This window comes from Vulpes vulpes, chromosome 7 (genome assembly GCF_048418805.1).
Source record: "Vulpes vulpes isolate BD-2025 chromosome 7, VulVul3, whole genome shotgun sequence".
In the NCBI taxonomy this organism is placed as follows: domain Eukaryota; kingdom Metazoa; phylum Chordata; class Mammalia; order Carnivora; family Canidae; genus Vulpes; species Vulpes vulpes.
The window spans coordinates 11,074,753-11,100,151 of NC_132786.1; the positions used below are offsets into that span (position 1 = coordinate 11,074,753).

Below are 25,399 nucleotides of genomic sequence, written 5' to 3' on the forward strand. Positions count from 1 at the left end.
ATAAACTCTCTCTCCATCTTGCTAAGAGAGGCATCCCAATGGCATTATATTTCATGTTTAAAAATTACCAATCATACTATTAATTTTGCCGTTTATATCAATTGTGCATCAGTACTATTTAGGATAACAATTCTTTCTGACCGATTTTCACACTTAGAACACTGTAGCCAAAGACACTAAAACTTTAGAAACCTTACTTCCATGTGTATATATACGGGTCTGTACATGTACACACATACACACAGGAAAATGACAGGATACTTATTAAAACATCTTCCCATTATAAAAACCATAAAATAAAATCTATGGAGGAAATGAAAGAGACAGGAGTTCAAGAAGAAAAGCAAATATAATTGTTCTGACAGTGAAAACGGAGAGCTCAGTCAGGTAAAGTTCAAAGGGATGATAGTGAGCATCAAATTATCATGGTAGTAACGTTCTATTGGATACATATTCAACAGTGAGATATAACATACTTTTACAAGGTCAACTGTTCCCATCCACTAGAAACTCCATCCTGTACTATTGATACTTGAGATGAAAATGTTTGAGGTCCAATTTAAAAATGGGGAGGGACTGACAGTTTTGACAAATTATGGAGGGAGATCTTGAGCACTCTGCTGAAGCACAACCAGTGTGATTGCTTGCACAAAGAACACAAGTCTCGCACCACCACCGTCACGGCCCTGCAAGACACAGTGGCTTGGCTGCTCAACCTTTCATAAAGCCCTCGTGCCCTCATGCAAGGGTCACAGCCACAGTGGCCCTGCTCAGTGAAGCCAACGCCCCAATGTCTTCCCACTTCAGAATCGGCACCTCTCTATTCCCTCCACCTGGAATGCTCTTTGACATAATCCCTCTCATCATTCAAGATTCGACTCTAAATGCCTCAGAAAGAATGCTCGGACTTTTAGTTTGGTTATGTGTGTATTACGGTACTCTGCATGGTCATATTTTGTGTCATTTCTTACAACTGCATGGGAATCCATGACTATCTCAAAGAAAAGTCTTTACAAAACGCTCTGGGGCTGCCTTCTGCAAAAGATCTATCTGCAACCGCTAACCTCTGCCATGACTCCCCCCTACCCTTCGTCACTTCCTTGCCTGTCACCCAACATCATTCCTCCACAGTACCCACTGCTTTCTGAAATTACTGATTGGTAAGTATTAATATCGATGGAAACCACATGATCTCAGTCATTTACCGCCGTTGACACATACAGGCCCAAGGTAACACAACACAGCTAGTCTACTACCCTGAAGGGACTGTGCACTTTGAAGACTTTGGGAAATGTTCACTGTGCCTACAGAGTAGTCCCATGCTCATTCTGTCATTTCTGCGGTGAGTAGCACCATATTAAGAGGTATCGAGGGCAGCCCCGGGGACACAGTGGTTTAGCGCCGCCTGCAGCCCAGGGCGTGATCCTGGAGACCCTGGATGGAGTCCCACGTCGGGCTCTCTGCATGGAGCCTGCTTCTCCCTCTGCCTGTTGTCTCTGCCCCTCTCTCTCTCTCTCTCTCTGTGTGTCTCTATGAATAAATAAAAAAAAAAATCTTAAAAAAAAATAAAGGAGTTGTCGAGAAGAAGTGAAAGGTACTCCTCCACCCTCTGGTACAGAAGGTGTTTTCATGTGAGGCTCAGGGACCAGTAGTGGGTTACTCTCGACTATACTGCTCTCAATGATATCAAGCACTAACCCACTAAGAGACTTAGGCGTGCCTCTGCTGTTATGACATTTTGGTCAAAATAGCAAAGTGCATCTTAATTACAGTTTCGACAGGTATGGACTTATAGGTGTCATATATTCAACGACCTTTCCGGTTCAGGATATAACTGAGTACACTTAGGAAATGTAAAGTTAACAAATTAAAGCTCTGACAGATGATAGGACAGAAAATTCTATCCAGAGTTTCACCGATACCATGAAATTATCCTTTTGATGGCCCACATTTGTGATGCTCTAAATATATGCACAGTGTAAAGTAGTCAATCTGGATTTCTACAAAAGGACACTGAGCACAAAATGGAAACATAAGGACAGTTCTATGAAATGAATCTCATAAACTATCGACCTAAGAACATTATAGGTTTAAACTAAACAGTCTTTGACTGCATGATCATTTATCATACTCAAGATAAAAATAGTTTAAAAAATAGTTGAAAATTGATGATTAAGATAAAATTCGTGTAACACTAGCATTATTCTTTCCAAGTATTCCAAGCAGAAATTCTTATAGGACACAACCAAAAGCATGGGCTATTTACTTGCTGTTATTGTAATAAAAGAACAAAGAAAAGTAAGACCTCACAAAATGTTGAAATAGCTATCTACAGACATTGTAAATTTTTAGGAAGACACTCTGAAACATCAATACGATTGCAAACACACTCGCATGCGCATATTCTGGTACGATGAACTTGAAAATTAACAAGCTATGCTGGAGTTACAAATAATGGTCCTATAATTAGTCTTTTCCCGAAGTAGTAAACAGAAATACTACCTCAGGGTTTTCTGATCAGTGACAAAGTCATTAATAAATGAAATCAAAATGGCTATCAATCAATAAAAACTGTATTTGTGAGGGAAACATTTACTGCTACGCTCGGCTTCCATTCCGTATAGGCAACAGATTCATTTTAGTATGTAAAATGCTCGGGGTTGAAGAACGCTTTCGACAAGAAATGATAAAGATTTTCCCCTATCACAGTAACAAAAACATACATACATGATGTTTTTTTTTTTGAACTGCTCATCTTCCTAAAAAAATTAAGTAATGAGGAAGGCCATAAGATGGCTAGGAAAACATAAATTGTAAGAAGCAAGAGGTTCATTTCCCTTAAACAAAACTCCCAGAAAGCAGGCAAGAAAAAAAGATAAAAGAACTCAACAATTGGCAAAGCTGGGGAAGGAGGGGAAAATCTGAAAGCAAGCAAGATGAAAATACCAGCTGACATAAAACAGAGATAGAATGCAGTCTAATCCCCAGACTCCTGAACAAGGACGTATGCAAAATTAGCACGGGAACACAAAACTACAACAGAAAGACGGGACGCGTAGCATCGGGACCAAGCATCAAACAAAGCATATCGAATTCGGAACTTGCTCATCAAACCGGATTAATTCTCCCTTTTGACGAAATGCGTTTTGAGTTCAGGTTACGTCACAGGAATATTTTTATGGAATTACTTAAAAAATGTAGAGAAAGACTCTCATTCCTCTGACTCCCCTTAGTGAAAGAAAATCTTCGAATGCTGCTAAAGGTAATTAAAAGCCACGAGGGATCGATGAAATGAGGGATTCAATACAGACTGTGACATTCTGGGCCAAAACTGAAGTGTCATCAAAAAGTAATGGTTTTGGTAGACCCTGGCTAACAAACCAGAAAGGACATCAAACACAAAGACTTTTTTCTTGTCAAGAATGGTAACACTGGCGAGAGAGAACCTCAAAGTGACATACATACATACATACCGACAACTGAGTATGTATATTCAGCGTAAAGACTCACCAGAAGCAGGTGTCCATGCCTCTGTGGACAAAACCAAACCAAACCAAACAAAACCAAACCAAACAAAACAACTTTGGTTAACAGATCAACACTACATATTAAAATCCAGACACTATAAACTCTGGCACAGAGGCTGAAGCACACATTACATGAGAACACTGTTGCTGTCTCTATCTGGTGAAATACAAAGGAGTGTGAACCTCGTAAACGCAATTTTGGGTATCAAAGTCCAACTGACTCTTTGTAATGTGCTCTGGCTTTGCAATTCTCAACATAGCAGGTGATGACCTGATATAGAAGCGAATACTACCGTGACTTCAGTTAGCTGCATGTGAGTTTTTTAAATATCAAAAGGTGAAGTATGACAAATTAGGAATAAAACACAAATTTATGGAAAGGGTGCTTCAAAGAATGAAACCTGGATAAAACTCAAAAGCAGGAATCCTCCAAGTGATCCTTCGCTACAAAATTAATTCACATTAGTGGAAGGCTTTGCTGTGCCCAGTGCTGGGAATGTTTTTATCCTGTCGGGAACAGTTCACGCAAAATACCGAATTTCCGTATGTCACCCTTATGTCCCGTTGCTTTGCTCAGAAAGAGCATCAAACCTCTGTGCTAAATTTAAAATGAATTACAATTTTGCTGGAGGTTTAATTGCTAAGTAATTTGTTTGAACAGTTTAAACCATTTACAATTTTAGTGAACATAAAAATTTGTGGGCAATCATATGGGAAAACTCATAAAACCACAGCTAAATTCCTAGGGATCAAAGTGTTATAGACTGAAATAGCCTTTAACTAATAAATGATCGTTATGATTGGATGTCAACTGCATTCCTATACTTTAATTCATTTGCATATGTAAGAAAAAGTAGAAAACCATTAGGCCGAGGAAAGGACTAAAAATGGCTTTTAAAGCAGCAACACTATGTAAATCTAAACAGAAATTCCAAACGTCCTATCATTCTTCTGGGAGTTCAGAGCAAAAGTCGTTCTTACATGAAAACGGAATTAAGGTTGAGAGCCCACAGGACTCCCTGACGGTGCTTCGTAAGTTAGAAAATGAGCCCATAGATAGGAGATCATAAAGACGCTTTTCTTCCAACAGAGACGGCTTCCTTACTACTCACCCAGTTCCTGAACTCTGTCATGAGCTAGTGAACCCCTAGAACAAAGCTGAGAACAAAACCTGGGTTTCGGCACGACTCCACAGTTGAACTCAGAACCAGATTAAAACCAGGGCTTAGGAGAGCTTTCCCGCTGTCAGATTCACCCCTGGGTCATCCCGAATCCCACCCCAGACCAGCGAGAAGACAGCAAGCTCTCATCCCTGTAGGAGTGCGCCGTGGAAGCATCACAAGACAGAGACAGGGGGGTTGTGTCCCTCAGAGTGAAGCTACAGGAAATGGTTTCCTTCTTTTCATTTTGTCGTTCTTAAGGAACTTTCATAAAACAGCTTTAATCATGCAGTCTCCTTTAAAAATGTTCTCCTCATAAGGAAAACAGAAGAAAAATCAACCACCAAAGGTCACGCTTGAAAACGCAGAACTTCAGAACTTGCGGAAGAAACACCTGTAAGACCTCTTTCCTTATACCATTTCAGGGAAAGCTTCTTTCTTTCTTTTTTTATTTTATTTTATTTTTTTCATGGAAAGTTTCTCATGAGAAATTTACGTACTGGTTTGTGTTTTATGAATCAGACCCGAATAAAAAGAGAGACTTCTGCCACGAAACTTAAAGGGTAAGAAAATCTCCGTGTGCATGCCACTCCCAGCATCATGAGGCATGTTTTTCCCACGCGGACTGTTCCAGAGCCTCACCTTGATCCCCCCCACACTGGTCCTTACAGAGGCGCTAAAATGGATTACCACTGCTGTGGTCATCAGTCCTCCTCCGATATCCGTAGAAAACTAAAGACCGAGGAGGGTCCTCAAACTCCCATGCTCGACCTGGTGAAAATGGCATTTAAAGTCCTTAACACCCGAGAGGAAGTGGCTGAACTTAAGAGGCAGGCCAGGCTCCAGCAGAAGGTCCAACTCCAGACCCAAGCCTCGGTGGCAGCCCTGCGGCCCGCGGGCTCCGCGAGCCCGCAGAAAGGGGGAACCAACCGAACCCCGCCTGGGGCTTGCTTCAGATGAGGCACCGAGGGACAATGGGCCCGTCAATGTCCCAATCTCAAGGAGCCAACGCGGCAATGCCCTCAATGTCGAACGATGGGCCACTGGAAATCGCCTGCCCGGGTCTCGGGGGATCCTCGGCGCCTCCACACAGTGGAAACCCTGAGCCGGGAAGTCCAGCCTTTCAACTACTCGGATTGGACCATGACTGACGGGGCCCAGACTCGGACACCCCCTAACCCAGGCCAAGCCCAGGGTCCTGATCCAGGGAGCGGGGAAGCCCATCTCTTTCCTGTTGGACACGGGGGCGACCGACTCCATTGTGCCTTCCTACTCGGGGGCCAGCTTCCCCTCTCCAGTAGCGGTGATGGGAACTGATGGCACCTCCTCTATTCCACGGACTGCCCCCCTCCTCTCTTGCAGCCTGGATGGGTTCTCCTCCTCATGCTCCTTCCTTAGAATCCCTTCCTGCCCTGCTCCTCCTCGTCAAAAATCCTGACATCTATCTATCAGCTTCTCTTCGGCTAAGTCCTGCTACCCTCCTACCTACCCCCTCTACTAACCCAGAACCCTCCCATCCCTGCTCTCAACTCCTGGAAGAGCTGACTCCTCCACATCCAGGACTTTCCAATCAGCCCTTCCCTAACCCTGACCAAATACTCTTTGTGGCCAGAGACATGCAGCATAGGCCGTCGTTACCCTAGATGCCATCCTAGAGGCAGTTCGCTCCTCCTCGGGACAAGCTCTCGGAAGGCAGAACTTCGGGCTCTCACCAGGGCTCCTCGCCTGTCCAAAGGGCAACGAGCTACCATAGACACGGACTCCTAATATGCTCCCTCATCACACATACACATTCTGTCCTACGGCAAGAGCAAAGGTTTCTTGCAACCAAGGGAAGCCCCATAATCTATGGGCCCCTCATTTCAAAACTACTAGGGGCCCTCAGCCTTCCCACTGAAGTAGCCATTGTCCACTGTCGTGGACACCAATCCTCCAAGGACCCTGTGTCCTGGGCCAACAACAAAGCCGACTTACTGCCAAGCCACTGCCTTAGGCTCCTCACCAGCTCCCCTCCTCTTCCTCAACACACCACATTCCCCCCACTTACACAGATGAGGAAACTCACACACTAAAAGAGATGGGAAGAATAGCCGGGGAAAAAGACTGGATCTTCATTCAAAAGAAACTCGCTCTTCCAAACCATTTAGCTCCTATGATCATTTCAGACATACGTCAATCCCTACACATTGGTCCCAAGGCCTTACACCAGTTCCCAGGACCCCTTTTCTACTATCCACATCTCCCAAAGGTAATTAGAGAGGTGCATTAGTCTTGCAAAACCTGCTCCACTGTAAATGCTGAAGGGGGAATTCGCAGGCCAGGACCCAATCACCAGCTCCACGGCTACCAACCCGGCAAGGACTGGCAGCTTGACTTTTCCCACATGCCGCACCATAAATCCTTTCGCTACCTATTAACCTCAGTGGACGCCTTTACAGGGTGGGCAGAGGCTTTCCCCACAGCTCGGGAGATGGCGGATGTGGTGGCCGCCATACTCATCGAACACATCATTCCGAGATTCAGCCTCCTGGAGATCCTACAATCTGACAATGACCCGGCTTTCCCTTTTTTTTTTTTTTTTTTTTGAAAGATTTTATTTATTTATTCATGATAGTCACAGAGAGAGAGAGAGAGACGCAGAGACATAGGCAGAGGGAGAAGCAGGCTCCACACAGGGAGCTCGACGTGGGATTCGGTCCCAGGTCTCCAGGATCGCGCCCTGGGCCAAAGGCAGGCGCTAAACTGCTGCGCCACCCAGGGATCCCAACCGGCTGTCATCTCCAGCATCACCCGGCAAGACTCTGAGAGCCTAAATATTACCTGGAAACTCCATATCCCATATCACCCCCAGTCGTCAGGTAACGTAGGGTGGGCTAACGGCCTTCTCAAGGAACATCTCACCAAACTTACTCTTGAATCCCCACCTGTCCTGGCCAACCCTCCTCCCGCTGGCTTTAACAAGGCTCAGAGCCACCCCTAGAGGGCCGTCGGGCCTAAGTCCCTTTGAGCTTCTCTATGGGGCGGCCCTTCCTGCTCACTTAAAATCTTCCATCATCACCTCCTCCTCTCCTATCTTACTTACCTACCTTCCCTAACTCTTCTAAGAGCCCTCCGGCGGGCCCATGTGGATTCAGTCACCCATACTCCAGGAGCACCCACCTACAGGCTAACCCAACTCAGGACCAGGGCCCCTTCTCCTGGATAAAACTTATCCAACAAGCCACTTCCCTCGCCAGCCTTTCCTGCATGGGCAATCTGTCCCACCGTTTTATCTGTGCCGCTTTAGGCAAAACTCCCCTTGTGGCCATTCCCCTCCCCAAGTGCATTCAGCTGCACCAGCCCTGCACCCACACCTCCAGCGTCTGCCTCATCCCTCTCTCACTAATGTTGCCCTATTTACTGACCCTCTCAACCATCATTCCCCTTCTGTTATTCCGCCCCTAACTCATCCCTGTGCAACGTCACCCGGTCAAAAGTCACCTCTCATCATGCTGCTATTGGCCGATTCTTTTGGTGCCACGGCTCCCTATCTAAATCTCTCAATACCTCTGCCTCCCTCCTGTCTGCCTGTCTCCCAAGTTCCGCGATTAACCATCTATAGTCAGGCAGAAGTAGCCCTCCTCACCAGCGCCCCCCCCCCCGCCCCGGAAAAGCAGAAACGAGTGATCTTTCTCCCACTGGTTGTCGGGGTCTCCCTGGCCTCAACCCCGTGGCCACTGGGTACGGGCGGGGCCCTTATTCCAGTCTGCAGATTCCTCCAGGGACCTATCCGAGAGGCCTCAGATGGCTATCGAGGCTTCGGCAGAGTCTTTTGCTTCCCGACAACGCCAAATAAACCCGGTGGCCCAGGTAGCTCTACAGAACCGATGTGTCTTGGACCTCCTCACGGCCGAGAAAGGAGGAACTTGTACGTGTCTCAATGAAGATCGCTATGACTACATCAACGAAACAGGTGGAGTGGAAACCAATCTCCACATCCTCGCCAAAGGTCGGGAGTCTCTCCAAACACAGTATCACCCTGTCGGCCCAACTACACCCCAATGGTGGCAGACCCCACTAACCACATGGCTCCTCCTCTCTCTAAGCCCACTCCTGATCCTTGGCATACTATTAATGGTGGCCCCTTGCTTTCTCCGAATCATCAAGGAAGGAATCCACGAAATATCTCAGTTATCAATCAACTAACTTGTTTTATATCCCTACGCTGGCCTGCCCACGTCCGACAGGCACCACGACGCCCCAAAATCAGCAGGAAGCAGCCAGATCTGAATCGTCGCCCCATTATAACATAACACAAAGATCTGAATGTTGGGCCGGCGAGACTGGGGACCTCAAAACGGCCGACCCCAGGCCAGCAACCTCCCAATAAGGCTGCCTTGCGGCCCTACCCTAACTTAGCACACCAAGACCTGTAACCCTTGCCCTAATTGGAATGCCGCCCTGTCCCCATCTTCCCAAGGAAAACTCTTTATAGACCCCCCAGCAGTTGGCTTCGGCGCGACTCTCCCCGCCCCCCCACTCTCTCCCTTCCCTGCGGGCTGCGAAACATAGCCAGGGAGCACCGCCCATTAAAAGCCTGTTTCAACAAAAATAAATGAAAATAAAAACCTGTTTGGACCAACTTTTGCCTGGCCTCTCTTCCAGTTCACTACCGATCAGATTAAACCTGACAAAAACCATGGTCCTTTTGTACCAACTGCCACTTAAAGACTGTGACAGCTAATCTCTACGTTGTTAGGAACTATATCGTTCCAAGAGGTGTGAAACTGGCAGGGACATAAATTCCAGACATCATTCACTCTTGGCTTTGAAACGGGCTCATGGTATCTGGTATTAGGCTATGTTCTTTGGAATTTGTAGACGAATCTGGCCACATCTAGCTTCAGATGTGGAAAAAAAAAAACATCTTATCTTATTTAGCAAAGTGATAATGCAGTGTTTTAAATACATCCCAGCTTAGATGACACACGATACTTTGCTCAATGGTTCCCGGAGCCTCAGTCGTTGTGATTTGATAGCACGCAAAGTCAATGAGAAACAGACACGCGGAATTTGAAGCACAAAGGTACGGTCTTTCTGCATCTTCACATTTGTTTCAGTTTCTCACTAATGACTCTTCAAGGCCTTGAATACATTAGTCACCCTTTTAGGCAACTTCTGTGATTAAAAGTAAGAGAAGAGCAAGTAGGATGTTACCTATGCATTTGGCTGAGTCTTCGAACTCTAAAGACGATGATGAGACCACCAGTCCATGCGGTGTCAAACTGAACAATGCAGCAGAGGCAACAAGAAACTGCTCGACCCAGGAGTAGGTGTGAGTGAAGGCTCACCGGAGGAATCATTCTATACCATAATCGACAGACAGTCTGTACACGTCACTGCCTCGGGCTTGGCTCGGCTTCGTCTGGTGCACATCTGTTGGTCTCACCCAGGAATTCAAGAAGGGCACTGAACACTAGTGATGAAACGGCTCTGCAAGGATATTCTGATTGTTCCATCACATGGGCCTCTTAACAATCCTAGCTTCCCAAACTGCATTCTCAGTGTGTTGCTCCAAAACAATGAGGTGCCAACCTTTATCTGAACTCTTGAATACCACCTCCGCCTGTGGCTGTCCTGTTGTGGGGACACCTTTCGCAGCTGCATGCTTTCCCCGTTTCTCATTGTGTCCCCTGCCAAGTTTGGACCCCTAGAATACCTACCCTTGTCCTGTGCCCAGGCTTGCCGTGTCGGTGATTCATTCACATGGACATTCTGTTGTGGGCTTTGTCCTCTCAGGGCTCGTGATATTTACAGATATTTACATTCCTTCCCAAGCTTTGCTGTAGGCCAAATCCTTGCTCCTCACCTGGTCCCATCTGGTCTACCCAGACTCAAAAAAAACAAAAAAAAATCACAACCCATAGTCAAAATAAAGGAGGAGCAGGTGGAGATTTTTCCAAGCCGAGACCCTGAAGACGAACACTGAGGAAGACGGACTCTACGTTTACTGGTGTGAGGATGAAAAGAGATACTCAGGATGATGCATATTACACAACATCTCACAAGCTTTCCGTGCCTGAAGTATCTAGCCCGTTGTTCATTCCGTGCAAAACTGTGAGACGCAGGCACTCTTTCAGAGCAGAGCCTTCTGGGACAATATGGGACAACATGTATAAAATATGGGAATGATCACCAAAATGAACCCGATTAAACTCAAACAATGGACTTAATTTTTTATCATCTCCTTATTTTTGTTAAAGATTTATTTATTTATTCATGATAGATATAGAAAGAGAAAGAGAGAGACAGAGACACGGGAGGAGGGAGAAGCTGGCTCCATGCTGGGAGCCTGACGCGGGACTCGATCCCGGAACTCCAGGATCGCGCCCTGGGCCAAAGGCAGGCGCCAAACCGCTGGCCCACCCAGGGATCCCGATCATCTGCTTCCTAATCCCCATCTCCCTACAAAGGTGGTCAACGATTCATTATGTTATTATCTGTTTCTCACCGCAACACTTCTATCTACTCGTATCCATCCATTTGCTTATGACTGAAACCAGGCAGCCATATCTCTTTCTACATCTAACCCACGACCGTTCTAATGTAAAATATACTTTACATCCATCTTATTATTTTCTTCTCTATAGTCAGCACCCAGGTCACATTTATATGTCCCATTGTCATCTCTCACTAGAACTAATATCATTGCATTCTGGCTAGCTTTCCCACTTGTAACTCAAATCTTTTCAATTTTTTAAAGACGAATTTTACTCTTTGAGAGAGAGCATGAGAGAGAGTGCATGAGTCGGGGCGGGGAGGGGCAGAGGGAGAGGGAGAAGCAGACGCCCCACTGGGCAGGGATCCTGACCTGAGCCGAAAGGCAAAGGCTCAACCGACTGAGCCCCCCGCCCACACACCAGGTGTCCCTAACTCTGTTCTTTTCTGAATCATTCCCAAACCCACAACAGGTAGCCTAATAGTACAAAGCCCCAAACATCATTATGTTGTTACTTTGCTTATTAGTTCTCTTCAGAGTCTTCTCCTTGCACCTTGGATGAAATCAAAACCCTCTGAGCCAATAAAGCCTGGTGTGATCTAGTCCATGCTGACTTCTTTAGTCACATCTAATGCTGCTCTCCTATCTATTAATTATGTTCCACCTGCCCTGACCATTTTTCAATCTTTCTCAATTTTGGAGAATCCCATCAATATTTTTTTTTTACATTCTTCAACGTCTCAATTGCTATTAAGATTTCCTATGTAGGAACTTAGCCTTACAACGTTCATCAGATATGTTATTTCTTTAACGAGGTCTTCCCTGAACCTCCAATTTAAGCTACTTCTCTCCATTATGATATTTTATGGTACATTGTCATTTTCTTTCATAGCACCTTTCCCAATTTTCTTGGAGGCACTTCTTTGTATGAATATTTCTAAAGTGACTGTCCTCTGGATAGGCCGTGAGCACGCTCCGTGGGAACATGGGTCTTTTGTTTTCTACTGTATGGCAATGGCAGGTACAGGGACTGGCACATCGTTGGCACTCAATATATCTGTCCAATGAGTGAGTGGAAATTCTGTATCTTATAGTTTATTTGTTCAATTATTCAATAAGCTATTATCTTGTGTAAAGCACGGTCTTCACCTCATTGGGTACAGCAGAGACATAAAGATGCAAAAGTTCCTGCTCTGGTGAAGCTTCTAGAGTGGGAAACCAGTAATTAGCAACGAATACAAAACATCACATCGCATTTTAGAAAGAGACGTGTAGCAAAGAAAAAATGGAGCAGGACAACAGAAATGAGGGGTGCCAGGGAGATGGGATTTACAGTTAGAATAAATGATCAATGTAGGCCTTCATGAACAGTTTACCTCTGGGAAGAGACTTGAAGCAAGTGAAGGCTTTCTAAGAGAAATTCGAGACAAAGAATTTTCTAGGCGAGGGAACGGGCTAGAATGAGTCCAAGAGTGGGCACTCGTATGGGTTTCTGAGAAACAGTAAAGGAAGACGCAGAGTGGTCAGGAAGGCAGACATAGAGGTTGTGATAAAAGAGACAAGGAAGGGCAGTCAGATCACGTAGGCCTTTTGACCACCATCCTCACTTTGGCTTTTACAGTGACTGAGCTGGGTGAGCCTTCAAATGGTTTCAGAAGAGTCATAGGATCTTACTTTTGCTTTAAGTGGATCGAGATGGCTGCTCCGTGTAGAATCTTACAGCGGGGCATGGGGAAAGGCAGGAAAACCCCACAAAAGGCTTCTGAAGAATTCAGGCAAGAGAAGACGGTCACTTGAATTAGGATCTAGCAGTGGAGATAATAGAAAACAGCTGCATTCTGGATCTATATTGAAGGTCAAGATAAAAGGTATTTTGCTGATGCACTGGATGGGGGTTTGAAAGACAGCAAGGAATTAAAGACACCTCTGAGGTCTGGAGGCTGAGTAACTGGGAAGACAGCCTTGCAGTCAAGTCATAGGGGTGAAGAATACAGATGAGTGTGTTCGGGGGGAGTTGGTGAGATCATGTTTCTTTGCAGAAACTGGAGGAGAGGTTACATGAGTAGTTGGATATACAATTCAGTGGGAGAATGACAAATGTGGGAGGTGTCCACCTACAAACAGCAGGGAAGGCAGGACAGGAGATGATATCACTCCAGACCCGGACCGCACCCCGGAGTGACTGTAAACAGAAAGGACCAATTGCCATGCACCACACCTCGTGCAAAGCCTCGTGCCCTTGCGTTCGGGTCACACTCAGGTGGGCCTTACTCCTCAACTTACCAGGATGATGGGAAATATTTCAATCTGACACATATAATAAGCATGAGGCATAAGTAGGTAGCCATTTAGGACACATCTCTCATCGCCAGACTCTTAACTGTGAAACGAATAAATTAAATTTCTTCTATCAGGTAACATTTTTATTATCATGTACATTTTCTACCTGCTAAGAAAGAAAGCAATGTGCCAATATTTTGTGGTTTAAGTAAGTATCTACAGGAATAGCCATACACTGTGACGATGGCTAGAGTGCCTCACAGATCCTACTTTCATGCAGTGCACACGCCTCCCAGGCACAACTGTACAATCTACATTTGAGAAAATATAGCATTTGAATAACAAGAGATCACTGCGATAAACCGGGCCCATAGGGCTTATTATAAACATCTTCTAAATATAAATTGCTCTTCGAATTCTATCCTGTAGGAGGAATAGAGTTTTTCATGCAAACCAAAGAACGTCATAAAGCCGGCTGACAGACATAAAACCCTTATCATAGGAACTTAGGTTTTAGTGATCTCTAAATTATTACCCAGAAATACAGTCTGGATCCTAATAACTAACTCACTCCAGAAACATTCACCGCGAGCCTCATGTAGTTTCCGACACCCTCTGATGCAGGCGCTGATGACACAGCGATGGGCAAAACACATCAGGCGTCTGCCCCCATCCACAGGGTTTGGTCTTCCTCGGGGGGTGGAAGAGACAATGACTGAATAAATCTGTAACATGTCACAAGGTGGTGAGCGCCACGAAGAGCGGGCACGCAGGGCAGGGGACCCGGGGCGGGGTGGCTCTCGTGTAAGTCGTGCGCTCAGCGATTTCCAACTCGATTGTACTGTATGAGACTCTTTGACCACCATCTACTATTCAAGCACACGTAACAGAACAAAGGCCCCGTGGAGTGAGGACAGGTGACCCAGCTTGGAAAGGGCAAGCGTGGAAACAGGCACGTCTTCTAAATTGCCCTCAGAGATCTTTTCCCGCTAATGCAGTAGAGAGGGGCAGCATTCCTGTTCTGCAGACTAGGAGTAGGAGAGAGGAAAAAAAAGAGGTCATTAGCCTTAGGGACAACTGCTGATGGCTGTCTAACGATCACAGTTTAGTAAGTGGGAGATATATATATATAAAAGGTAAGAGTACAGTTGTTCCTTGAACAACATGTGTTTGCATTGCATGGGTCCACTTCTTTATACAGTACAGCACCATACATGTCTTTACTCCCATGATTTTCTTTTTTTAAAGATTTAGTGAGTTATTTAAGAGAGAATGAGAAAGAGTGTGTACACGAGTTGGAGGGGCAGAGGGAGAGAATTCCAAGCAGACTCACTGCTGAGCATGAATCCCGATGCAGGGCTTGATCCAGAGACCATGAGATCATGACCTGAGCCAAAACCAAGAGTCAGGCACTTAACTGACGGCATCGCCCAGGCTCCCAATGACTGCACCACCCAGGCGCCCCTCTTCCTTATGATTTTAATAACATTCTCTTTTCCCAGCTCACTTCATTGTAAGACACATATTAGTCTACTGTTTATATCATCGGTAAGGTTCCAATCAACAGTGGGCTACTACTAACAGTCAAGTTTTGGCAGAATCAAAAATCATACGTGGATTTTCAGCTGTGCTGGGGGATGCTGTCGAGACCCCTAATCCCCATGTTGTGGGGAGGTCAGCTATATTCTAATGAATTTGTAGTTCTTCACGGAAATACACTTTCCAAATTTGTCGCTTCGACAGAAACCTGAAGCAGAGAATACAATGTTCACTGAAACCACTGTTTCAGTAACTAAATTTGAGCTACTGTTGATGAAATTGAGTACTGTATATTTCCTGTTATGAGAGTATCTCGTGCGCACGCATGCACACACACCGTCCCTACAGAGCCTTGTGTGGGCTCTTTGTTTTCCACTCGATGCCAGAGAAACTTCCCTGTTTTATCCACAAAGTTCACATTTCCAAAGCCAACCAACAGCACTGCAAACATGGACTAGTGGTAACAGGAGCGAGGGATGTCTCGGTCCAGTTAGACCAGAGGAGTGGCAAACATTGTTGCCGCCAAAACCAACGGAAAACCCATTTACAAATATGATGGTCACAAACGACACTTCCCTACAAAACAAAAGTGGCACATCCTGTTGTCTTGTCCAAACTCTCTGTGGCCGCGACCAATCAAGAGCTTCCAGCTTTCCTGCACTTACTTGCTTCCCTTACGTTTGTCATCTCAGATACATGACTTTTCTTTTCTGCAGCTCAGGTTTTGATTTTCTGGTAACTTCTTCTAAAACTTTCTAAGGTTTTGTTGTATTGATTTCTTCAAAGAATATCAATACTTTCTAGCTAAGGATCTCCTACAAATGATTGTGTTGTCTTGACTTCAAATAATTAATAAACTTCCTTTGTACTTAAGAGTCATTAGGCACACACACACACACACAAAGAGTCATGAGGCACCATGACAACCCACTGGTTAGTTCTCAACATTTTGCAATTCAGATCACTAGTCAGCTTTCTTCCTGGTCTTCAGACCTGCTTCAATACAACAGGTAAGTATAAAAACAACTTTCATCAGTGGAAAATCCCATAGGAGTTCAGTATTGTTGCATTCTAATGGATACATGGAAGCAAATGTGTATTTCTAGAACCAATGAATTTATTACTATAAAAGATACAGCACCTGTAAATTGAAGAGCTTATTCCTCAAAAATATAGCTGATAAAAAAAAAAAAAGTCAGTGCATACATCCAAAAAAGCCTTAAATAATAAGGGAGGAAAATAAGTAGAACATGTTAAAAAGATGGCCAAATGAGAGAGGCATCCTGCCTCTCAGGACGGTTTCCTTATCTTTTATTGCATTTTATAAATGTCATAAAATAATGATGATTTTTTCATTCGAGTTCAGTTTGCCAACATACAGCATAACACCCAGCGCTCATCCCATCAAGTGCCCCCCTCAATGCTCGTCACCCAGTCACCCCACACCCCCACCCCACCTCCTTTTCTTCCACCCCTTGTTCGTTTTCCAGAGTGAGGAGTCTCTCACGTTCTGTCTCCCTTTCTGATATTTCCCACTCATTTGTTCTCCTTTCCCCTTTCGTCCTTTTCACTATTTTTATATGCCCCATATGAATGAGACATTACAATGTTTGTCCTTCTCCGATTGACTTACTTCACTCAGCGTAATACATCCAGAACCAAATGATGACTATTTTAAAGGAGAAAAAACTACTTTTTTTAAATTAAGACGTATCACACTGGGAGAACCCTTTCAATGACTGGGGAAAATATACGGTCACACAATACAGTTTGCGGACAGCAGACACATACAATGCATGTTGTCAACTTTCTCCATCATTAACCACATGACAAAGCTCTTTTAAAAGTACAAGGGGAGGCTACGGAAGGAGTTGCTTCCACCTGTATTCCTGTTTGCAGTTTCTTCCTCATGTTTGTCAAGACAGAAAGAAGCATTTTTTTTTTGTTTTCTTTAAGTCTTTAGTTTTAAAAAAAAAGGGGGGGGGGGCAAACCTATAGGATTTTCAACTTTTGGTGACAGTCATGGAAATCTGGAGATTCATGAGTTCTAAGACTAGGGTTTCTGAACTGAAATTAAGAATTCAAGGATTACAGTTAAAGTCTCAGAGCGAAATACATGAGGCCGAGTATTTTTCAAACAAGCCCAAAGAGAAAAACAGAGGCTGACGACAGAGAAGAGCTGTGACATAAACCACAGATGATGACGGAATTGTGATTTCTGTTAAATCTTGCCATGTGTGCATGGATGTACGTACAGATACACACACATAGATCTCCGACCGTTCTTGTTCCTCAACGGTTATGCTCAAGGTTTGGTGGGGGGACCATCATTCTTTGTCTTGGCAGATTTTGCTTACTTTTTGCTATGAAAGGACATAGAAAATTAAGTATACAGATAATTTACAGATTTCAACTGTAAAAGAAAATATCAGGTTTTTAGTCCATAAAATCCAGACACCTACTGATAAAGCATCATCCTAGGAGGATCATCACTAGAAAAGTCCAATGGGACACACGGAAAAACTTCACGTTAACTACTTCCAAAGACAAAATTATTTTCACACTTTCTAGAGGTATTCTATATTTAATGTTGACGCCTGATGGAAAGGTCTGAAGTACTACAAATGCTCAGACATTGTAGAAAAGGATGTAGTACTGCCACGTCTACCATCAGTTCTATCTAAATAAGTGCTATTTTATGGTGTTAGTTATTACTGTATATAAAACTACTGAAGACCAAGATTCTTTGGACATATTCTTACAGTTTCCCCAAATGTGTAAGATGGAAACAGGACTTTTTTGAGCATTCATTTTTTTCCCTCCTGATTCACTAGCACCTCTCAAAAATAAGCTCTAGGGAATCATGAAGTCCATTCGATAATTTCCTACTAAACACCCTAAACTACATATAAGACCGCCATGTTGATATAGATCTACTCAGACTGTCAAGGAATTATTTAACTTAGATTATGAGCAGCTACATTTACCAGTGCTTCCAGTCTGGGACCTCATTTCTAAGTGTGTGAGTTGGTTCTCCTGTTTCCATAATAACCAATTTAACAATCAGCCTGGCAGTCAACTGCTTTAGAGTTAGTTTCATTAATGTTAGCTCTCTTCTCCTTAATACATGAATCGACTGATACTGTGGGACTACTTATTTTTCTAATATACTCATAAAAGGGCTCTGAATTCAAGGTAACAAACCTTCTGGAAGAATTAGCTCAGGCTCTTTTGTTTAAACTCAATCTTTTCCTTGTAGAACCTCAATGTATATTTTAGAATTTTCTTCCAATACTTTAGGACTCACTTAAACTTCTAGTCCTAATACGACGATTTCCTTTTGTTGCTGCAGGGACCTAGAAATGCAAAGTTATGAGCTAGAAGTTTTTCAGTTTTTGAATGTCAGTAAAAACCAAAAAAAGAAAAGAAAAGAAAAGAAAAGAAAAGAAAAGAAAAGAAAAGAAAAGAAAAGAAAAGAAACAATTAAGAAATTCCAGGAATTAAATTGGAATACAAAGTGGTCTTCATTTCACAGGACTCCCTCTATCGTTTATCCTCACGAGAATGAACACAGAAAAGAAGCTACTCCCTTACTGTATAATGAAAATCGTGATTTTTGGAATGCTTTTTCCAAATCAAAAAGCTCTCGAAACTAGTTCTTTCTCTCTCCTCTTTCCTGGTTTTGAGTAAAAGACCCTTCTTAGTACAGGATCTGGTACCTAACGAGCACTGCTGGTTGGCTGCACACACACGTACAACAACATGAACCCAACAAGTAGAACCAAACGTCACTCTCCTTTCACGGCGTTTGTCATTTCTAATGGCTGAGTAATATTCCATTGTATCATAGACCACAGCTTCTTTTGTTGTTGTTGTTGTTGTTGTTGTTTTCTCAACTTTATAGAGGTGGTCGGGGAGTCAGGGAAGGAAGAGGTGTGGACTTGAAGGTTTTTGATTTTTTAATGCAAAATAATTTATTTTGTGTTTGATACCAGATGAGACGATAAGGGTGATGGTGCTCATGCCCATCCGCCGGCTCCAGGTGAAGTGCTCTAGGCTTCGGGCTCACTCTGCTACCTGAGAAGGTCTTACTCAGCTTCAGCTCTACACGATGCCTGTGACTCAGCGCCTTGCGGGTTTGGGCATTATGTAAACTTTCACAGACTTGCTGAAGGCGATGGTGCCCTCGATGCTGGTTTCCACCTGGGGTGACACTTTGCCACCTTCAATCGAGGGGGATTTTGGAATGCGGGAATTGGAGTTGTGGGCCAGTAGCAGCCTCACTTCCACCTGGCATGGTTCTGTCCAGGCAGTTTGGGAGAGGTACACCTGAGTGATAAGCCGGTGGCGCCCTGGGCCAGGATTCCGCAAGTCTGCTGGCTTAGGATGAATCCTCTGAGCCTGGCCATCTGGATAGAAGACCTGGACCTTCACAGCACTCTCAGGGTCCTGCACATGTTCCAGGGTCGCATCGACATCCAGGGCCACAACCAATCCAGATGTAAATCGCAAAGGGTTGTCTGACACTCCTGCTGGGTCAATGATGGTGGCTGAAGTGTGTGGATCTGCTCTGGGAGGGGGAGGTGCAAGAAGGTACTCTGCCTCAGCATGGTCTGTAGAGTTTTGACCACTTCCACAGGTTTGGATGTCATGAGTCGGGGCATAAGGTCAAGACGTTTGTCCACAAAGCTGTCCTGTAGGTGGGGGCAAATCAGCAATAAAACACCTCTGAAAAAAGTCCACTTCCTGTAAAACGTTTTCACACATCCCAAATAAGGGGTCAGCTCCTCGCCTCGAGTAGTCCGTGCTGTTACTATAAGTTGCAAGGCTTTGGCCTGCAGCCTCATGTGATGTATAATCACCACCTGTTTCTTCTCCACACCACTGTACATGAACTCCATTTTGTAGGTCTCTTCCATGATCTGTTTTGCTGCTGCGGAGGCCAAGTCACTCTGCTTCAAATATAAAGGGGCAGTCACATTCCACAGCTTTCCTTGCAAGGCCTCCATGAGAAGAAGCTGACACCGAAGATAGGTAGCCGAGAAGTCAGCAACTCCTGCTAGTTCAGACTGAAGTTCTCCAAGTCTTTGCAGATCCCGGATGATGAACTCCAGCAGCTTCTGGGTTCCCTGAGGGTCCCGGCGCTCTGAAGACTGTACACCCTTTCAGGGCTCTGCTGCAGGAACTGATGGGATGGGTCCTCATGGGGCGCAATACCGGGAGAAACGGCCGACGACACTAGTTTTCTACCTGGTAACCTTAAGGCAGGAACAAGATGAGAAAGACTGTCTCGGAGGTAGGCATAATGCCTGAAGGTATGATCTGAGAAGAGTGCCGGCATTGTTGGACAGGTTGTAGCAGCATTAAAAATAAGAAACAAAACTGCAATGTAAGCTGGGTCATCCATGTCTGGTTCAGCTGTGTCAAAAAATGGATGGGTGCTCAGGAGCTCTGGCACCAAGGGAAGCACCAGGGTTGGATGCAGACTTCCCAGAAACTTCAAGCACTTCCATATAGAGTCCCAATCAGTAGGGTACTTGGTTAAATTTTTCAGCAGCTCCGCCAGTGCAAGATGAATCCCTTCTTCAGTCGAAACGTTAGTACAGCATAAAAGTTCGTGAAGAGCCAGCCTCTCGAATATCTCTGGACGAATCCTCTAACACAGCCAGGACACTGTCAAGCTGATCCTCTCGGAGAGTGATATTAATAGAAATTTTTCTCATGCTGTGTATGGACTGCAGACGTACTTCCTCAATTTCATATTAAACATGTCAAGCGGGAAATCAGGGCGGCACTTCTCCGCAAAAGAAGGTGAAGATTGGGCCAGCATGCAGAGAGCCTCCACGGCAGCAATGCGGACCTCATACATCTCATCTTCCAATCCATGAACAAAGGCTCCACAAGCTCCTGACTCAATCACGTTCACAGCTCCTGTATCTATTTCTTCTTTGGGAGCATCACCTCCCCACTTTCTGCCACTGGAAAACTCTCCTGACCTATAAAGTTCCTTGGCACGTTCATGTGCAGTGCGTTTTCTCCTGAGATCTGACATGAGCTTCTTGTCGAGTGTCTGCTCCAAGAAATGAGAACTGACTTGTTCCATCGAGCCCAATAGCTTTGCAGCCTGAACTCGAACCACCCAGGAGCCATCACTGACCATGGGACAAATTTTTCCAAATGCATCATCAACTAAGCAAATTTCTTCATTAGAAGAAGTAATGGGGATAATGCGTTCAGGATAGAGCTGACAACCCAGATAAGTTGGACTGCAGCACTGCGCACTTGTTCATAGTCATCAGACAACAATTTACAGGCCTGCTTATAAATTGCTTGGTGTAACTTCAGTCCTCTTTCATGAAGCTGCAATACGGCATTTATAGCCGCTGTTCTGACACCTGGGTCTTGGTCACTGAAGTAATCCCCTATAATCTTCTGGACATCTCTGACAGCTAGGCCTTCTCCATCTTTTGTCACACTTGTCTCCAAAGAGCCAAGATTGCCAAGTCATTGCAGGCACTTATTTCTTACACCATGTGACGTATCTCTGAGGTGCTTGCAGGCTACATCAACTGATCCCATCTGGATAGCTTGATTCTCTGGGAGTTTCGTGCCAATTGCAAGCAAGGTGTCCAACAGTTGAGCAAGGACTTGATGAGACTTTTCATTCTGCAGGATGTTAATGGCATCATCCATAATGCAGACTGGTGAGAATCCTGCAGTCTTTGATAATAAACCCAACAATGATGCAATTTTCAGTCTCACAGATGGATCATTCTCCTTGTAATAATGTTCCAAGAGAATCCTGACTACTCCTTCCACACTTTCTGCTTCAACAGGCTTTCTGGCAAACTGGAGTAGATACTGCAAAGCATCCATTGGGGAGGGAGCTTTACACAGATCTACGAGGAGTGCTGCAGATTTACTTGGTTTTGTCAATCGCAGTTTCTTGGTTGCAATTTCCTCCTGTTGTTGCTGGACCACCTTAGTGAAGTCCTCGTATACTCGTTTCTTTAGGTGAGCCGCCATGACTGCCCGCCACACCACAGCTTCTTGATCCATCATCTTTCAATGGACACCGAGGCTCCTTCCACAGTTTGCCTACTGTGGACATTGCTGCTATAAACATTGGGGTGCAGCTGTCCCGGGCATTATGCTGAGTGAAAACAGTCAATCGGAGAAGGACTGACATTATGTGGTCTCATTCATTTGGGAAATATAAAAATTAGTGAAAGGGAATAAAGGCAAAGGAGAGAAAATGAGTGAAACTATCAGTGAGGGTGACAAAACAGGAGACACTTAACTCTGGGAAACAAACAAGGGGTAGTGGAAGGGGAAGTGGGTGGGGGGGGTGACTGGGTGATGGGCAATGAGGGGAGCTCTTGGCAGGATGAGCACTGGGTGGTGCGCTATATGTGGACAAATTGAACTCCAATAAAAAAATTAAAAATCCCAAAAAAAAAAAAAAAAGAAAACGGGCTCTTTATGCAAAATAAGCAAACATTTAACTGATGTATTCATTAGGTCCAATAAATGGAAATGTATGACACTTAAAAAAAAATAAATAAACAACACCAGGGAAATCCTCAGGGTTCTAAAGAATGTCATTGTTTTCCAAAAGATATCCGAATGATATAAACAGGAACACCACAAGTACAGAAGGAAAAGCTGCCAGAGGCACCGATATGAACAATTTCACTACTACGTTAAATGCCGTAGATCATTATGAGAAAGATTTAAATGCATCAGTAAATAAGAATCTTTAAGTCTTGGACACAGTTATTTTTTTTAACATAAGGAAATATGCAAAATGTATTTCAAATGTGAAAAAGTACCTGTACCCACGGCCACTCTGGAGGAAGAGCACGCCAAGGGGCATGCTATCGGGATCCCCCACATGACAGAGCAGCCACCTGCCTCAGGGGAGCAACCGACTTCGGGCACTGAGCAACATCCTAAACGAAATCAAGAGTCCACCAGAGCTACTACAATGGGGCGAGCTGAAGCTTATGGGCCTGAGCAGTTGGAGCCGGGCATGGCAGTTGGTGCTGAGTGCTTGGCCTGAGCCGAGATGTCAGCTGCTGAGGCCAAGCCAATTTACACGGCAGTCACACCTCTGATTCACTGTCCCGACCTGGAGGAGCCACCTGCACACTTGGCCACCCTGCAAGAAGAGCTCCCCCAGGGCGCCCACGATCTATGTCCCCGGCATGCCATGCCAAACGAGTCACCTGCCTCACTGCAGTAACCAGCTTCGGCCCCTGAGCAACATCATGAACCACGTCAGCAGTCCACCCCAGCTCTGAACCTGGGGGCTGGTGAAGCTTCTGGGCCTGAGGTGATCGAGCTGGGCGGGACTGTCGGTGCTGAGTGCTTGGCCAGAGCGCAGATGCCAGCTGCCGAGTCGAAGCCAATGCACGAGGTGGTCACACCTCTGATTCACTCTCCCGACAAGGAGGACCCACCTGCAATCTTGGCCACCCTCGCGTTAGATCATATCCCGCCACATGCTATCAGGATCCGCCACATGCCGGAGCGGCCACCAGGCTCAGTGGAGCAACTAGCGTCCGCCCCTGTGCAATATCCTGAACCACCTCAACAACCAGCCCCAGCTCCTACCTCGGGGCCTGCTAAAGCTTCAGGGCCAGAGGTGATCGAGCTGGTCACGGCTCAAACCGAAATGCCAGCTGCTGAGACCAAACCAATGCACCTGGTGGTAACACCTCTGATTCACTGTTCCGACATGCAAGAGCTACTTGTACCCGCGGCCACCCGGGAGGAAGAGCACACCCAGGTGCATGCTATCGGTTTCCCGCACATGCCGGAGCAGCCACCTGCCTCAGTGGAGCGAACGACTTTGGCCACTGAGCTCCATCGTGAACCAAATCGAGAGCCTGCCACAGAGACTACAGTGAGGCCAGCTGAAGCTTCTGGAGATGGAATACTTCCAAACTCGTTCTACGAGGCCACCATCACCTGATGTCCAAAAGCAGACAAAGACCCCACCCCACCAAAAAGGAGAGTGATAGAACGATGTCCCCGATGAACACGGATGCAAACATTCTCAACAAGATACGAGCCAATACGACCCAACGGTGCATTGAGAAGTTACTCACGGTGACCAGATGGCATTTATCCCTGGGACGCAAGGCTGGTTCAACACTCGTCAAACACTCCGTGTGACTGATCAGATCTGCAAGAGAAAAAACGAGAACCAGGTGATCCTCTCAATAGATGCAGAGAAAGCTTTTGACAAAATACGACATCCATTCCTGATCCAAACGCTTCAGAGTATAGGGATAGAGGAAACGTTCCTCAGCATCTTCAAAGCCGTCTACGAAAAGCCCACAGCAAATTATCATTCCCAAGGGGGAAACGCTGGGAGCCTTTCCCCGAAGAAGATCAGGAACGAGACAGGGATGTCCACTCTCACCACTGCTATTCAACATAACACTAGACATCCTAGCCTCAGCAATCAGGCAACAAAAAGAACTAAAAGGCATTCAAATCGGCCTAGAACAAGTCAAACTCTCCCTCTTCGCAGATGACATGATACCGTACACCTAGAAAACCCAAAGGACTCCACCCCAAGACTGCTAGAACTCATACAGCAAATTCGGCAGTGTGGCAGGGTACAAAATCAATGCCCAGAAGTCAGTGGCCTTTCTAGACACTAACGATGAGACTGAAGAAAGAGAAATTAAGGAGTCGACCCCATTTACGAGAGCACCCAAAAGCATGTGCTACCTAGGAATAAACCTAACGAAAGAGGTAAAGGATCTCGACCCGAAAAACGACAGAACACGTCTGAAAGAGACTGAGGAAGACAAAGAGATGGCAAACGATTCCATGCTCATGGATCCGAAGAATGAATATTGGGAAAACGTCAACGTGGGCAATTTACACAATTAACACAATCCCTATCAAAAATACCACGGACTCTCTTCAGAGAGCTGGAACAGATCATCTGAAGATTTGTGTGGAATCAGAAAGGACCCCGAATGGCCACGGGAATAGTAGCCAGGAAAACCACAGCGGGGGGCAGCACAATGCCGGATTTCAGGTTGCGCTGCAAAGCTGTGCTCACCAAGACAGTGTGGTACAGGCACAAAAACAGACACAGCCACCAATGGAACAGAAGAGGAATCCAGAAGTGGACCCTCAACTCGATGGTCAAGACCATATATTCGACCAAGCAGGAGAGACCATCCACTGGAAAAAAGACAAGTCTCTTCCATCAATGCCACTGGAAACGCTGGACAGCCACATGCAGAGGAGGGAAACTGGCCCACTGTCTCACACCAGACACAAAGATAAACTCAAAATGGATGAAAGATGTAAATGTGAGACGAATTTCCATCAAAACCCTGGGGGAGAACACAGGCAACGCCCTTCCCGAACTTGGCCACAGCAACTTC

At 45.3% G+C, this 25,399-nt stretch overlaps 1 protein-coding gene and 1 pseudogene across 1 annotated transcript in view; both read right to left on the minus strand.

The window, feature by feature from the left end:
• LOC140599614 (uncharacterized) overlaps positions 1–25,399 on the minus strand; it is a 136,018-nt gene that overhangs the window by 78,291 nt on the left and 32,328 nt on the right. Inside the window, exon 6 of the mRNA XM_072762956.1 lies at positions 24,098–24,174. The gene's annotated coding sequence lies outside the window, so the exon portion shown is untranslated. The remainder of the gene's footprint in view (positions 1–24,097; positions 24,175–25,399) is intronic.
• LOC140599612 (integrator complex subunit 4 pseudogene) lies at positions 18,482–22,244 on the minus strand (annotated as a pseudogene).